The sequence below is a fragment of the Zalophus californianus genome, chromosome 9 (assembly GCF_009762305.2).
Source record: "Zalophus californianus isolate mZalCal1 chromosome 9, mZalCal1.pri.v2, whole genome shotgun sequence".
NCBI classification, from domain to species: Eukaryota; Metazoa; Chordata; class Mammalia; order Carnivora; family Otariidae; genus Zalophus; species Zalophus californianus.
The window spans coordinates 35960099-35976978 of record NC_045603.1 but is presented as its reverse complement, the minus strand read 5'-3'; the positions used below and the strand labels follow the sequence as shown (position 1 = coordinate 35976978).

General features: G+C 38.2%; 1 long non-coding RNA gene across 1 annotated transcript; it reads left to right on the top strand.

Annotated features, from left to right (window-relative positions):
* Nucleotides 1–7710: 7710 nt before the first annotated feature.
* On the top strand, nucleotides 7711–16577 carry LOC113922068. The gene is made up of 3 exons (XR_003519886.1): nucleotides 7711–7879; nucleotides 12125–12209; nucleotides 16555–16577. It is a non-coding gene; the product is annotated as an uncharacterized LOC113922068 (long non-coding RNA).
* Nucleotides 16578–16880: the final 303 nt, after the last annotated feature.

The window sequence follows — 16880 nt, the reverse complement described above, 5'->3', positions numbered from 1 at the left end:
CACTTCCTGATATTTTTGCAAAATGCAGGAAGCAGATAGCCATCTAATCTCTCCACAGGTAAAGTCACACTTGAGTTTGCTCATCCTAACAAACTAGTTTCCTCAGTGGAATTATCTTGATGACCTGGGGAGATGGTTACAAGAACAGTCTCTTTTCCTTTGTCACTACAAACAGTGCATAGCGGAAGGTCATCTACATGGATGTTGGCAGTGGCGCTGTCCTCCCTGTCCTTACCTCCTCTCCACCTGAGTTACACCTTCTACCTTCTGTTTTCCTGTAATGTTTAGGTTCAAATGCTTTTCCACTCATTACCTAATGTGTATTATTTCAGCTTATGCACTCAGCTCTGGATGCCTTCAGGACAACGCCATGTCTCATTGATCTCTTCATTCTAGCATCTAGCACAGTGTCTCAGACATTATAGGTGATGAAAGAATGAAAGGGAGGAGGGTAGGCAGTAGGCAGTTGTTTGATGAGCAGATACGATGGAACACAACAAATATATTCTTTAAGTTATCAGACGTTTACCGAGGGCCTGTTCTTTGACCTTTTCTGGGTGATGGGGATAAACTGATGAGTAAAACCAGTATCATCATAAAAGCTAGCATTTACTGAGTACTTACTAAATGCCAGATACTATTCTAAACACTTTACAAGTATTGACTTATTTAATCCTAACAATAATCCTGTTGTCATTCCCATTTCACAAGTGAAATACCTGAGACACAGATGTTAAGCACCTTGCCCCAAATCACAGAGTTATGTCATTGACTTAGGACTGGAATTCATATCCAGTAAGTCTAGTTCCAGGATACTAGTTATTTTCCTACACCATGTTTTCAAGCTGCTTCTCTAATACACTAGGTGTAGGGAATACGGTACGAAGAAAACCACTGCCCTCCTTTATGGGATGCCAAACCACAATAACATAAGATGTGGTTTGTACAGTGGGAGATCTAGATCTAGCATGCTAGGTTTTAGGTCCTGGCTATAGCATGTACTATATAACTTTGAGTATATTAATTAACTTCTCTGTGCCTCAGTTTCCTTTTTAGTAAATTGGGATCATAATATTTTCTAACTCAAAGTGTTGTTATATGGATTGCATGAATTAGTCCTTGTAAAAGGACTTAAAACAGTGCCTGGAATATTTTAAGTGTAAAACAAGGGTTGGATATGATTATTGCTGTTGTCGTGGATGCTTTTGTAATTGTTACATTGTAATAATAGTAACATAGCTATGATTACTATCCCTACACTCAGTAGACATGTAATCAGACCATAAATGATCTCACAAATAATTGTATAATGACAAATAGTGACTCTGCATTAAGTAGGTAGTCAGCATTCTCCAGAGGAATAGAACCAAAATCAACAAAACCAGTAGGATAGATGATAGAGAGAGAGAGAGAGAGAGAGAGCACGCTATCATAAGGAAATGGCTCACAAAATTATGAAGTCTGAGAAGTCCCAATAGTCACAAGATTTGCTGGAGAGCCAGGAGAGGCAATAACATAAGTTGTGGTCTAAGTGAGTCTGAAGGTAGGAGAAGACTGTTGCCCCAGCTTGAAGATAGGCAGAGAGTAAATTCTCCTTTACTTAGTCTTTTGTTTTATTCAGTCCTTCAGTGTATTGGATGAAGACTCCTTGCATTGGGAGCATACTCTGTTTTACTCAGTCTAACAATTTAAATGTTAATTTCATCCAGAACATCCTCATAGACACGCTCAGAACGATATTTCACCAAATGTCTGGGCACCTGTGGCCCAGTCAAATTGACACAAAATTAACTATCACAAGTCCACCTCTTGTTATCTCGGCATCAATATGCATCTCCTTAAACCGTACCTAATCTCCAAATACAGACAATAACAAGATCATAATTCCGCTGAACATGACACAACTATTCCACAAACAACTAGAAATGCAGTAACTTCTTCCCTAGAAGAGAAGGTAAAACCCTTGAATGATGTTTATTCCTCGCCTTGATAGCCCATAACCTAAATAATGTGATGCAAATTGGCAATACTGAAATACCATGACATAAAGTCAATGCATCTTATGCTATATAAGCATATAAGAAAGCTATATTTGCTTAGTGTGTATGTATATATATGACATACACACACAAACATATGTCATAACAAAAATAAGGAGTAAATAGTCATGACAATTACAGTCTTTGTTTCTCTAACTAGTCACAGGGTCATAACTGGTATTTATAGCCTACCTTTTCCCACTACCCATTCTGTATTCCCTTTGCCTTTATCAAGTAACTCAGCTGGCCTTGGTTCTTTACCTGGTGGGGTGACATAAACCTCCATTCCTGAAGTAGTCCTGCTTGGATTGGGTTGTTACCATTTTCCATTGACCTTTATCACAGGGCATGGTCATACTACGGGACACCCTAAGGGATATCCCCTGTTCCAGACATACTTTCTCACCTCCATTGTGGAGTAGTAGTCCAATTTCCCCTTGGTGGTCAGAGTCAATCACCTGAGCCAGTCTTGTTGATTCTGAGGCATGAGGAGTTTAAAGTGGACAGGCAGCATTCTTAACTTCCAGTTCAATGGAGTTATTGTTGTATCCCCTAGTAAAAGCTTTCCTCCCCTGGAACTAAAACTCCTAGGCCAGTAGAGCATAAGGTGACAAGAATGGGAAGCAAAAATTTTGCTCATGGGTCACAGGCATAGCTCGGAGATATTATGGGTTTTGTTCCAGACCACTACAATAAAGCGAATGTCCCAATAAAGCGAAAGTCACAATAAAGCGAGTCAAATGAATTTTTTGGTTTCTTAGTTCATATGAAAGTTATTTTTACACTACACTGTAGTCTATTAAGTGTGTAATAGCATTTATGTCTGAGAAGGTTCTATGTAATGAAAGGAAATGATACAATGGAAACTGAAGTGGAGAACTGTGAAAAAGAAAACATGAATACAAATGAAAAATTGAGACAAAGTAAAAAGATTGGGAACCAAGTTTTTGTTTAATTCCTCAATATTAAGTGAAAACCCTCAGGAGAAAATATAACAGAAGCCCTTCTCTTACAATTTTCATGGGCAATAAGGTCAAAATAAAGACAGAACTGGATTCTCAGGAGCCCCAACTTCTCATTCCAGCTCTGTCAGCCTCTTCAAACCAATTAGGAGCCCTTGGTCTCAGTGTCCTCTCATATAAAAGGACACATCATTGTTAAGTGAAAAGAGCCAAAGGTGAGAATCAGCAATCTTTAAATCTTTCCATGCCACTTAATCTTGGAAAATTAAACCTTTCAGGTACTCAGTTTTTTTAATTCGTTAAATGGAGATAATGTGGAACTTAAACAATATATGTGATCTGTTCAGCAGAACGCTCCATGACATTTGAAAATTTTCTATAATGGGAGTTCTTTAAAAATAAGGTATTGAAGTAAGTGATCTTTAAGGTCCCATACAGTTCTAAATTCTGATTCTTTGAATTGACTCATTTATCATATGAAATGTTAATAGCTGCTACTCTTTTATAAGTTTTGCTAGAAGTTATTTCCGAATCACACAACTGATTGTATTCTTGGCTTAACCACTGGGGAACAAAAGTAAAATAAATACAAACTTGCAGCAAAACTGACTGTCAAAGTTTGTAAATCCTTATGAAAGAATGGGCTACAGACAAAAAGCTTTGCCTTGTTTTCAAATGAAACTAAATTTGAGACAGAAAGTTAAACCGAAATCCTACAGGGTAAAAGAAAAGCACGGAAGAGCTCTCTAGTTCTTTCTCCCATTTTCTGTTTTGCAAAACACAATAAGAATTCTAATAAAGAATGAGAAAGCTACTCTGCATAACGAGAAATCATGACAAAAGGATAACTTTTCCAATGAATGCCACTGAAGCTTATAGGAAGAAAAAAAGAATACTTTTTCTAGGGGAGATGGTGGTTTGCGGGATGGGGTGGGGAGTACTGGTTCAGAGAGATGGGGTCTGCAATGAATAGATGCTGCCAAAAGAATAGAAGAATTGGGGATGGGCTAGAGACAGGACACACCACTTATCGAAGACCTACTAAGTGATTGAAACTGTGTCAGAAGCTTCCCTATGTTTTCTCACTTAACTCATGATTCAGAAAAGTTGTTCAGTTCTTTCTAATTTAGCAGGAGGGAGCCAAGATTACAAGAAGTACAAAGATTGAGTCATTGTCCAGGATTCAATGGCTGATAGATAAACAGATATACCATGATTAGAAAAGGAGTTTGTCTGACTATAAAGCTTACAGTGTTTCCCCTTGGCCAGGCTGAAAGGATGTTTCTCTCGAGAAGCCAGCTGCAGATGTATTTCAGCCAGCCTTGCTGCCATTCTTCACCACCACAGGAGTCACCATCCTCATGGTTGGGATACAAGGTGTTTAGCTGACCAGGCACGGGGAGGAGTATACATCTGTTCATTTATCTCCTCAGGGGGGTGCCCAGGTGGGAAGCAGCAGTAGTGAAAACAGTCTAAGCAGGTCCCGAGGATGCCTGAAGATGGCATCTTATCACTCCTTTTTCTCAAGTTCTCTCTAGAGAGGGGAGAGGCTACTGACAATAATAATGTTAAAAACAACTTGCACACAAACAATATTTGTATCATTCATAGAGAACTTCCATGTATCTACATTTTACACACATATGTATTTTGTACACACACAAGCCCATTAATCTTCATGGCCATAATTTGTGGTGGTGAAGAGTGTACTGAAACAGAGGGATCTAAAGTGCTAGCAAGTGCAGACACAGACACAAACCCAGGTTTCCTAACTACTTTCTCTTACAATCCCAAACTCCCTAGAAGACATCTGTCTGTTTTAATATAATTTGCCAGTTTCACAGGGGAATTGCAAAGCTTACTTCCTATTTGAAATTAAGATCCTTTACTTCCTCAGAAGAAAGCTTCTATATATAAAACATAATGGCATAGTAATGAGCTCCCTTGACTAAATCAACCATCTATGCACACCCTCAAATATTACCCTCCCTTGGCTTTCAACTGCATCCACAGTAAAGATCAACAGGAACAGTAGGAGGTTGGGAGAGCATAGAAATTGGAAGTTCAAAAAGGTTGAATTACATTTAAGAATAAGACCTTATGAATAGTGAAATCTTGGTGTAGAAAAACCACCCTATTTGGAAGAGTCCCAGGGTGGAAAGAAGTGACCCTGTTACTTAGATACAGATCTGAAACTACGAGCAATCTCCCCCTTTTTAGTTTCTTGTCTTTCAAAATGTGTGATCCTACTAAAACAGTCCTTAGCCAATTGAACATCCACTGAACAAAAACATAGATGGCATTTTGAGTAGGTAGGAGATACTGGGAAGTTTTGTAGATGAGGCGTCTCTGTTTCATGCTAATTGTATTTGATCACTGATATCTTGAGATAACATGTATCAACAGTTTGATGTAAGAAATAATTTCTATCCACCTAGTATTTGCTGACAACAGATGAGAAACAGTGCCGTGCAAATATAATAGGAAAATGCCTTTTGGGGCTCCTGATGAATCATGTAGCCAAACGTGAGATTTAGGTACAATGACTGATTCATTTTTATTTCTTTATTGAAAAACATCAAGAGCTAAAAAAATGGAAGACCAACCTAGTTCATCACAGATATTCAAAATTTTAGATGTGGGGAAAAGAAAACATCTATGGCAACCATTCTGAACTAATACGGAAAATGTAACATTACTTGATCTCAGATTAGTTCTTTTAAATCAGCTTGGGAAATGACATAGCCATATTTAATTCCTCTGAGAAGAATTGTTCGGTTTCAACCATCTGCTAAATTAAGCAGCACTGATTATAATGAACATTTACAACAGACCTGATTCAAAAGGGGATAATAACTTTATGTATAAAACAAAGTCCTGGGAGGCGATTGCAATTTCAAAGATGAAGATCAAAATTAGGAGAACAGATTTTTCAGTATATTGGAATTCTAAGGTGGTAAAGGTCAAAGCACACCTCACATTGCCTTAAATTCTTTATTTCATTTTAGGAAAAACAGCCACCAAGTTCCAGCAAACTACCAGTTTTCCAGATTCTTTCCTTTACCGTGTTTCATTAGACCCCTAGCTTTCTTTTTCTTTTTCCAGGTGGTAATATAGATTTTGTTTCTTCATTCTTTATTTTCCCCTTCTCTGTACAGGGAAAAGAATCTCTGCCATAACTTCTGACAAATGTAAGAAGACCCAACAAATTAAAATAGCCAATCTGCCAAGTGCCAGTAACCCTGAGAGATGTATGATTAATTAGCCTAACAGTTCTCTTTTTTGGTCCTCAAATGGATGTTCTATGTTTCTGCTGTTTTCTGGCAGTGTTTATATATATGTGCAAGTCCACACACATTTTCCATGGAACCAGTTGTCTCGGATCAGTATTACTGAGGTAAAATAATAATAGAAGAAGAAAGAGAAGAAGAGGAGAAGGGGCCGGCGAGGAGGGGGAGAGGCAGGCGGAGGAAGAGCAGGAGGAGGGGAGGGCGAGGAGGGGGAGAGGCAGGCGGAGGAAGAGCAGGAAGAAGAAGAGGTGGTTATTTTTTGCCTTTGCCTGCCCTGGAATGTTGCCTATGTCTATTCTTCAACCAGGGAACCTATTTTTATGGCACAGGGTCACATTATTAAATATTGACAGGGACTCCTCATCAAAAAAGAAAAATAATGTGTTCATGTGTAGCCCCAAATTCACAGAAAATAAAATCCTTTAGAAGTTCTTTTCCCTCCAGATGCCAACAAAGCTAATACGGTAGTGGCACTAAGGCAGCTGAGAGAGAACTAATGTATGTTTTCGATTTTCAGAGACATAGTTCTAATTATGTGGCTGCCCCACCGACAGAATATGAAAGCCCGATAGAAGACCGACCTCCCTCTTCTTCCTTATGCACACACCCACCACTGCGAAAGATACTGAGTCTTTGCAATAGTGACTGACTTATGAAACTCCTTGACTGCCCTTTATGGTCTATGGAGCAAAGAGGTCTAGAAATTGATTAAAAGCACTAACTACTGTAATTGTATTTAGAGATGTGATTGGCAGGGCAGATCCCACTGAAAATGCAAATAGTTTCTCCTACTCTATCAACATGCTTACATATTAATTTGCTATAATTAAAAATTTTAAGATTACATAATGCAAATAATATTCAGATTAGGAGTCCTAGTGAGTTTAATAAACAAAGAGCTCCTAAATGTTCTTCCTTCCTTTTATATCATTAACTGTACCCACTGGAGTCAAAGTGACGGTTTAACAAGGCTTTCTTCCTCTCTCTGGGATTGGCATCCTTAATACCACATTGGAATGATTCATTTCAGATAATAGTGAACTTTATGAGACCCAAAGATCTATGAGAAAGTAACTGCCTATTACCCATCAATCCATCCACCCATCCATCCATTCGTTCATCCATCCATCCATCCATCCATCCAAAACACTTACTCATTCAGCAAATACTTTTTAAATCACTACCATGTTCCAGGCACATAGTGAGCAAGAAAGATATAGTTTCTTCCCTCATGTGCTTATATTCAAGATAGAAAAGACAGAATACGGAAAAGAATGATTGATTAGATACTTTTGACCGACACCAGGTAATGTCAACAACGAGGCCAAAAGTTCACTGGCATGCTCCTCCTCGTGACATTGTAACCAGGACAGATGGAATCCTCGTCTTTCTAACGGCTCCCACGCTCCAGCAGGGACTCTGCGGCAGAGGTCTCCAGACACCAGAGACCACATTGCTGGTGTGGCCTGTATCCCCGTTGTCGCCAGGGAGGATAAACGCCATTGCTTAGATGACGGACGGGAGCGTCCAGAAGAGGCGAGTGCTCAGTGAAGAAGCTGGGGCTGAAGGGCAGCCACACGAATGACAGGTATTTTTGCTGAAAGATGTAGTCTTCCTCACAGGGCAAATGTTAAATGGAGTCTAATTTTGCTTGTTTAAATAACAGGTAGTAGGGACTGTTACCTTGACTTTCACTAAGGTTGTACAGAAAGAAAGTGAACGCATTATCAGTGGGAGAGAAGGGAATAGGAGAAATATGGATCCCGGATCTCCCTTTCCTCTCTCGAAGCAACCGCCCGTCTGGGGTTTCGCTTCTTCCCCGGGGCATTGCCAGTTACCGTTGTAGGGCCCGCGAGCTTGTCTCCGCCCCCCCTCCCCCGCCGCGGTGTGAGGGTGCTCTCCTACTCCCTCCCGCTCTGGTGCTGCAGATGCTGCTCTGGCAGGCAGCAATACATCTGCAAGTAAACAGGAACTTACAATCTACTTCAATGTTTATATACGAAAGATTGTCTTTCTGCTTTAGTGTTCCCAATGGTTGGTCTATGCTGAACTGGCTCTTCAATTTTGAGGCAATATTTGCTCTGTCTTGAAGGACCAGGTTCACAGCTGAGTGGATCTTCTGGAAATGAATGCATTCAATGAATTATTTATCAAAACTCTTGGGGATATAACCACTGCCTCGACAGTAACATAGCTATTGAGTGAATTATGGGTCTAGGATACTGGCCCCAGGGAATTTCTAAGGAGGGCAGGAAAGTAATATGTTTTATAACAGCACTAGGGTAAGAGCAAGAAAAGTGAGAGATGGTAGTTTTAAAGAGCTGCCTCTTTAGGCTGCTTATGTTTTCATGATCTGTGCCAGGTTTATATGCAGAAAGGGCATTCTGGCAGTGAAATAATTAACAGAATAACTAAAACAACTAGCCAAAGTGTGGGAATTCAGTCAATTCAGTGACTTAGGATCAGCTAGACAAAATAACTCATTTTATCAAAATCGAATTTTTTGGGGGGGTGAGAGGTATTTCCAGATGTTCTTATTCAGCTCTGCACATATACATAGCATATGAAGTAGAACATTTAGGGGTGCCTTGGTTAAGTGTCTGCCTTCGGCTAAGGTCATGATCAAGGGGTCCTGGGATCGAGCCCCGCATCAGGCTCCCCGCTCTGCAGGAAGCCTGTTTCTCCCTCTCCCTCTGCCCCCACTTGTGTTCCCTCTCTCGCTGTGTCTCTGTCAAATAAATAAATAAAATCTTTAAAAAAAAAAAGAAGTAGAACATTTGCAGCTGCTGCTAAGGTATAGACAAAGTTGAAAATAGGTATTTTTATGGAAAGCCATAGATGATTGTTTGCAAAGCTTGACTTCTCTTTGCTTTAGATATGCCCTTATTTGAAGATTTAACACACCTTGCATGTCTGCGTTTTAGTTGCAACTAACAGCATATACCAAAAGCATATACGTATGATTTCCAGCTCTGCCACCTCACATGGAATTGTGACAATATTTTACTCATCAAGTCTTCATTTTGTGATCTATTGACAAAATACTCGAGTGTTTACATGATAGGACAGCAATATGAGCAACAGTTCTTTCTACGACTCTGCCCCTACCTACTCTAATAAATTGATACCTTTTTACAAGGGCTGTAAATGTAGAGTTCCTGACCAAGACATGACATTCTACCATTCTGATCACTTCCCTGATTGTCCCAGTGATGTCTCCTGCTCTTCCAAAGTCTAGTGTTTGATTTCAGATCTGGTTGGTTCTGCTTGCTGCTTAGACCATTGTGTGTCCAGTCCCTGTTCATCCTTCAGCAACTATGACACCAGACGTGGAAAGTTGACTTAATATCATCTCAAATCATATGTACTTCCAAGGGTCACAAGGCCTTGCTGCTCTATGCTCTCAGTGTTTTACAGATCTATGATAATGTGACTCTCATTTATTATTATTATTTTTAAAACTTTCCTGCCTTTTGCCCTAGATCTCCATTGGTCTTTTGGGGGTTGGGAGCTGGACTGTAGGATCCAGAATCCCCTACTTAGCATTACTCACAAATGTTTCATTCTCCAGTGACTATTCAATGCACACCTATGTACTAGGCATTGTGCTGGGTGCTGGAAATAGAGTTTTTGCCCTCAGAGGGCTTAGAATACATCATTTTTGCCATCAGGGGTTTAAGGGAGTGATAGATACAAATAAGTAAACCAAGCAATGAATAATTGTTTAAAGATAGATGTTGAAAAAATAATCACAAATGGAAGCATTGTTTCCAAACCGGAAGTGGAGAGTGCCATGAGAAGGGATAATGAGGTAAAAATAATCTCAGAAGGTCAAGGAAGGATTCCTGAGGAAGTACTATCTAGGCTAAGATCTGAGAAATGAGAAGGAATTAAATAAGTGGCTGTGGGAGAAATTGGGAAAAAAGCAGTGATGCCTCAAGTAGAGGGAAAGTGTATGAAGACCCTACACTCCCAGAGAGTGAACCCCATCTCAGGAGGTCAGACCAGAGCAGTCTGCTTTCCTCGGTGAGACTGGAAAGGTCAATGAAAACCAGATCTGGGTGGAGCGGGGACAGACCTTGTAAGTCACAGTAAAAGGGTTGGACATTGTTCCAAGATAATGAGAAACCATGGAAAGCCTTATTAAAAATACTTTAAATTATGAAATATTCTAAAAGTACAAAATAATGTAAAAAACAATGCATTAGATGACTCTGTAATCATCACGGAGCTTATTATTTTGCATTTACTTCCCTTTTTTTTTTTAGAAATAAAAGTTTTCATTTCAGCTAAAATTTCAAATCCATATCCTTTCTCCTCCCTCCCTCCCTTTCTTTCCAGATAACCACAATCCCAAAGTTAGAGTATATCATTCCTGCGCAATGATGAGGTATCTAGTGAAGTTCAAAATGTATAATCCCTATGACCCTGAAATTTGTCTTCTTGCTATCTGTTTTAGAGAAACCCTCACACATATACATGAGAGACATTTCCAAGAAACTTAATCACAGCATTTTTCACTGCAATAAAAAAAGGGGTACTAACATAACAGCCCTCAGTAGAGGGATGAATAAAGAAACCCTGGTTTAGTTGCACAATGGAACCCAATTCATCAGTTGAAAAAAATGCCTTTGAGCTTATGAATTGATGAGGATAATGTTAAAAAAATGAGATTCTTAGTTAAAAAGGCAAGTTCCAGAAGAATATATAGTATATATTTCATGTATGAAAAACTTAAAAACATAAAATAGTACCATTTATGGAAGCAGACATATATAGTAAAAATATAAAAACATTGAACACTTCTAAGCAGGGAGATACACAGTAGAAACTGCATTTAAAAGCTCAGTCTGGCTATAGTTTTGAGAATGCAATCACAAGGGTAGACCAGTTAGGAAACAGGAAACTATTACAGTAGGGTAATTGAACAATGACTGTAACTCTGATTAGGGAGAAAATTAGACCTATTCTAGAGCTATTCAAAAGGTAGAATTTTTAGGATGTAGTGTTGGGCTATGAGGGTGTGAGGGATGGGGAGGAATCAAGTGACTTTCAAGTTCGTGGCTTGAGTAATTTGGTCACTTGTGCTTCTATTTACTGATATGGAAGACAAAGATTGGGGTGACCACTTTAGGAATGGACAGAGGTAATAACCAGTTTTTGAAAATTTAATTCGGATTGCTTTCCTCAAGGAGAGATGTCAGGGATGTATGGGAAATGGGTCTAACGGTCAGTAGAGAATTCAGAAATGAAGATGGTTTGTGAGTCATCAGCATATAATGTGGAAGGTAATTAATTTTGATTAGATAGAGTACACTTGATGCAAAGAAAATATGGCCTAGGGACTGAGCTCTGTGGGACACTATGATGTCATGCTTGCAGTGGAAACTGAGAAGGAAACCCATAGAAATAGGAGCAAAAGGGAGGGGGAATATAGAGTCAGGAAGGCCAAGGCAACAAATTATCTCCAGAAAAAGGTTGTGGCTGTCAGTTTTGGATGCTGATGATACTTCAAGCAAGAGAAGGAATGAAAAGTATATGTTGTGTTTTGCTATGTACAAGTCATTGGTAATCTAAAATTGAGCATTTTCAAAATTATACTTCAAATACATACATACATATATACATACATATGTGAACATTTTCAGAAGAATGTTTGGGCTTAAAGCCATGTAGGGTAGGTTGACAATTAAATTGAGGAATGGAAATGGATGTACAGACATCTTGAGTAGTTTGGGAAGGAAATGACAAAAATAGGTAGGTGCTAGAGGCCTAGGAGGAGGGAGGATGAAAGGAATAAGTGCTTTGTTTTTCATATATTTGTTTCTTTAAGGTGAGGCAAATTCGAACATGCTGCTGGGAAGGATTCAGTAAAGAGGGAGAGGCTGAAGATGCGGGACAAAGAAGATAACTGGTGGGTGAGTTTCCCCCCAAAACTTGGAAGGTGAAATCCGAATCATTCAACAATGGTTGTTGTTGAACTAATTGACAAATGAATTGGAAGAAGGATGTCATTTCTCCTGAAACAGCAGTAAAGGGAAGAGGGATGTCTGTGGAGGTCAATAGGTTTACCGATTTGGGTAGTGGGAAGTCACGGGTTTTCATATCTGATTGCTTCTAATAACTCTCTGAGATGGGAGGTAAAAAACATCTGAGGAGAGAAAGGGAGAGGGCAGGGTTTAGAGATTTTAGGAGAGCAGAGTTTGCAATAATTTGTTGGGGAGGATGTGAAAGAATACTGGATAGGGAAACAACATAGAATCTCTGTCACTGTTTAGTTCCAAGTTGAGGTTGGAGATTCTGGATTTATGGTGGTGCTAATCTCCCTTGGACCGTACTGTGTATCTACACTCTATTCCCCTCTGGATTAATTCTTTCACAAGAGTCCTCCTCATTTCCTCCTACAGACAGACTACCCTTCCAGATGTGCCACACATGGCTGAATTTACAGGCAATATAAAGCATTGGTCAGCTTCTGGGAACCCGCATTTTCTTAACTATGTCTAGCATAGCTGAAAAAAACCCTGTATGATGGTGATATTCTAAAGCTTAGCTATTACTAAGTGTTTTGTAGGCATTCATGAACTTCCAAATTTGTTTGTGTTTTTAAGCACTGAAGGAACACTTGGGTATTTCAAAGTTCTCTATAAATGACAATGAGTCTTTAAGTCTATAAAAGACTAAAGAGTTCCATTTTTTATGAACAATTACATAGTCTGTAACACAGGTTTCATCAACTCTGTGCTAGAAATAAAGAGATCTGCGATGTGCCTCTAGAGTGCGGCCATGTTTATGTTGTACACATTTTTATTGCTGTTGTCACTGAGGCATATTTTTAATATGGGAAAATGGAATAGGTATTCAGAAGTCTGAGAACACTGAGGAATATTCTAGTATGGTTACTGTGGTCTGATTGACTCAGCAGCATATTGACACACATTTGGTTTTCCATATATTCAAAAGAACCAATGTTTTCTTTTTAAAAGTGACTTCATCTTCCATCATAAATGTCTCTACTTGAAGGTCTGCTGAGAGAATTCCTTGGAAACCAAAGAACATTTAGTCATGTAGTGTGTATGTGGCTTTTTTTCTCTTTAATTTATGAAGTCCTTTGAGTGAGTAAATTAAAAAGTAGTGTGTTAGTATTCCACATTTGAGAATTTGTTTTCTAAGCAAGTTTGTAATTTATGGTGTTTGTGATTTTCTGTGAAACTTCTAGTTATATCTATGCCATGCAAACTAGTTAAACCATTTTTGCTGGGTTTTGATCAGAAGGATATAGAATGATCTCCAGTTGTGGAGTAAGAAAACTTGGGTCTAGTTTCAACTCTGATACTAACAACTGTAATCTTGATTAACTCTTTGTCTGAGCCCCAGTTTCCTAACCTGTGAAAAGAGGAGTTTTATTAGGTGACTTTTAAAATATTTTCCAGATCTGAATGTCAATTTTAGGAGTTGATACAGCTGTTTGGGAACATAAAAAAGGGCTAAATATTGTTAAGGTTATTAATTCTTACATGGCACAATGAAAAATGTGCATGCTCAAGCCTGGGGTTTAAGGACATAAAATTCATTCACTTATACTTTTATTAAAAGTGAGTATCAGAAATTTGGGGAGCAATGATGAACAAGAAATGTATCAGTCCTCTCATTGTAGCTGGGAAGAAAGACATGTCAGCTGATTATTGGAATAAATACAAGTGGTCCTGCAACAGTATCTATATCTCAACTTTCTCCTCTTAGCATATCCAACTTCCTATGTGGAATCATTTAGTTATCTTATAGCACTTCAAACTCACACAATTGACTGCCCTCTGCTCTCAAAACCTATTCTTCAAAAACTAATGATGTAATGTATGGTGATTAACGTAACATAATAATAAAAAACAAACCTATTCTTCCTATTTTTTTTTTTTAATAACACCGCAATTCACCGACTTGCTCAAGTAGAAATCTAGGAGTATTGCCTGGTTTCTTCCTCTTCTTCATTATTTGCATCTAATCCATCAGCAATTACATTTGGAGCTTTTAATTCCCAAGGCTACCACCCTCGTCCACCACCATACCTTTCCTGGAGCCCTGTAAGAACCTCCTTAGTGCTCTCCCTACTTCTGTGTTTGTCCCATTCCAACCTAGTCCCAAAATGGAACCAAGAGCGATGTGTGAAAAATATAAATTCAATCATGGTACCTTCATTCTTAGAGCCTCTGTTGACTTCCTCTTGTATCTCACATGAAAGCCAAGTACTGGCATGATCTGCCCCTTCCTACATCTCCAGTATCATCATGGCGCTCTCTCTCTTGACCATAAAGCTTCAGCGTAGTTTCAATTCTGATCTCTTTTTCTCAGAGATGACTTACTTTACTCTATGGATTGTACTTTCTCACCTCTTTTTGCATTTTACTACCATCTGCTCTTTTTCCTTCACAGCACTTACTGGAACTTCTAACTTGATCATAGTTTTATTCCCTTATTTATTGTTTGACTTACCCGCTAGAATGACTTCTCTATTAAGGGCAAGAAATTTGTTAGTTTCATTTACTTAGCATCTTCATGGTCCTTACTGTGTAACTCACTAAATACTACTTGAAAAAAATCAGCCCATTTATTATGACTTTTTACTATTTTGCAACCTGAAAGTATTGAGGAAATGAAAGCAACAGGCATTTCTTGACATTTCTTATCAATAATGTGTCTAAGGCTGTTACCAATTATGCAAAGATTGGCATGATTAAAATAACAATTGGCAATTTGCTTATTATCACATTCTTTATTCTTTAAAACCATGCATCTATGAAGAACCATAAAAAGAGAAATTCTTAATTAGACCCAGTCCAATTCTACGTTAGTAGTTGTTCATATAGCAACTTGTGGAAGAGTTTTAATTAGTAATGTATTTAATGACTATCAGTTTTTCACACCACTCATCTTTTACTCTCATACCCTTAAAAAAATAAACAATTGTATTCCTTCTGATTAATTTTTCACTCGTAAAAGCCTAAGTACTAATATGCTGGTAAATTGCCATCAGTTTTAGTGTGAAGTAATTTACTTATTTTTGGTCTTTCCTATTACACTGTGATCTTATTTATTTTTACATAAGATCTAGCATCACATCATGATTAATCTTGATGATTAATCTTATATTAAAAATAATTATTAAAGAGAAGTAAGGATATATAAAAATAATATTTGTTCATTTATATAGTCATTTGGAATTAATGAAAATGTGTGGGTAATACAAATTAAATGCCTTAAGAAATATGGCTCTGGACAGTTCACATTTTGTAATAATTAAGGATAGCATATTTTCAATATTAGATAGACAGTGGGCTACTTAGACTCTGTTAATATAGTGCTGTCTCTCTTTTGTGTTTTTCTCATTTCCTGGAACATTCATAGCTCTCCGATGAAGACACAACACATCTCTAGCACTCCTAGTATGTAAGAGTCTATCACATAATGGGTGCCTAATACAATTTTGTTGACCTGAAGTGAAGTAGTTCTTCAAGTTATTATTCAGTGTTGCGATGCTTATACTCTGTGCCATAGGAGTTATTAAAACATCTGAATCCTTTCTTTTTCGAATTATAAAAATAGGATAATCACTAACATCTTTAGTAATTTATAGTTCGAGTTACTTGGTATGGGGTACACATGTTAACACAAGTCAAAAGCATAGGAGTATATACAGAGAAAAACAAATTTCTGTCTCACTTCTCTTCCTCAGCTGCTCTGTACCTCTCTCCGGGGATTTCTGTTATCATCTGTTTCTTCGTATCTTCAGAGGTATTCTACAGAATCCGGGTGAATGTGCATGTTCTTTTTATTTCTACAAGTTAGAGGTTTTGTTTTCATCATTTTTCAATATATCTTACATCTATAATAATAAGTGGAGAGTTCCTCATTCTTTTTATGACTGCATAGTGTCTCATTGAAGGGGGCTGCAATATTGTATTAATTAATCCTATATTAATAGATATTTCAGTGGCTTTCAATATTTCATTATAAAATTGCTTGTTTTCATGCATTTGGATGGCTATAACAAAATATCGCAGACTGGGTGGCTTATAAACAACAGAAATTTGTTTCTCACAGTTTTGGAGGCTGGAATTCCAAGATTAGGGTGCCAGCCTGCCTGCTTCTGGGTTGTAGAATTCTCCTTGTGTCCTCGCATAGTAGAAGGGACAAAGGAGCTCTTTGGTGTCTCTTTTATAAAGGGTTTCTTTTTTTTTTTTAAGATTTTATTTATTTACTTGACAGAGAGAGACACAGCGAGAGAGGGACCACAAGCAGAGGGAGTAGGAGAGGGAGAAGCAGTCTTCCCCGCGGAGCAGGGAGCCCGATGTGGGGCTCGATCCCAGGACCCTGGGATCATGACCTGAGCCGAAGGCAGATGCCTAACGACTGAGCCACCCAGGCGCCCCAGGGGTTTCTTTTATTTTTTTCTTATTTATTTTTTTTTTTTCACTTTTTCAAGTTTCTTTTATTACTAATTTTGTAAAAGCCAGCGAGCAGCTATAGACACAACTGAAAAGTAGAATGTAGAAAAAAAAAAAAAGGAAAAAGAGCAAAGACACATCCTTCAC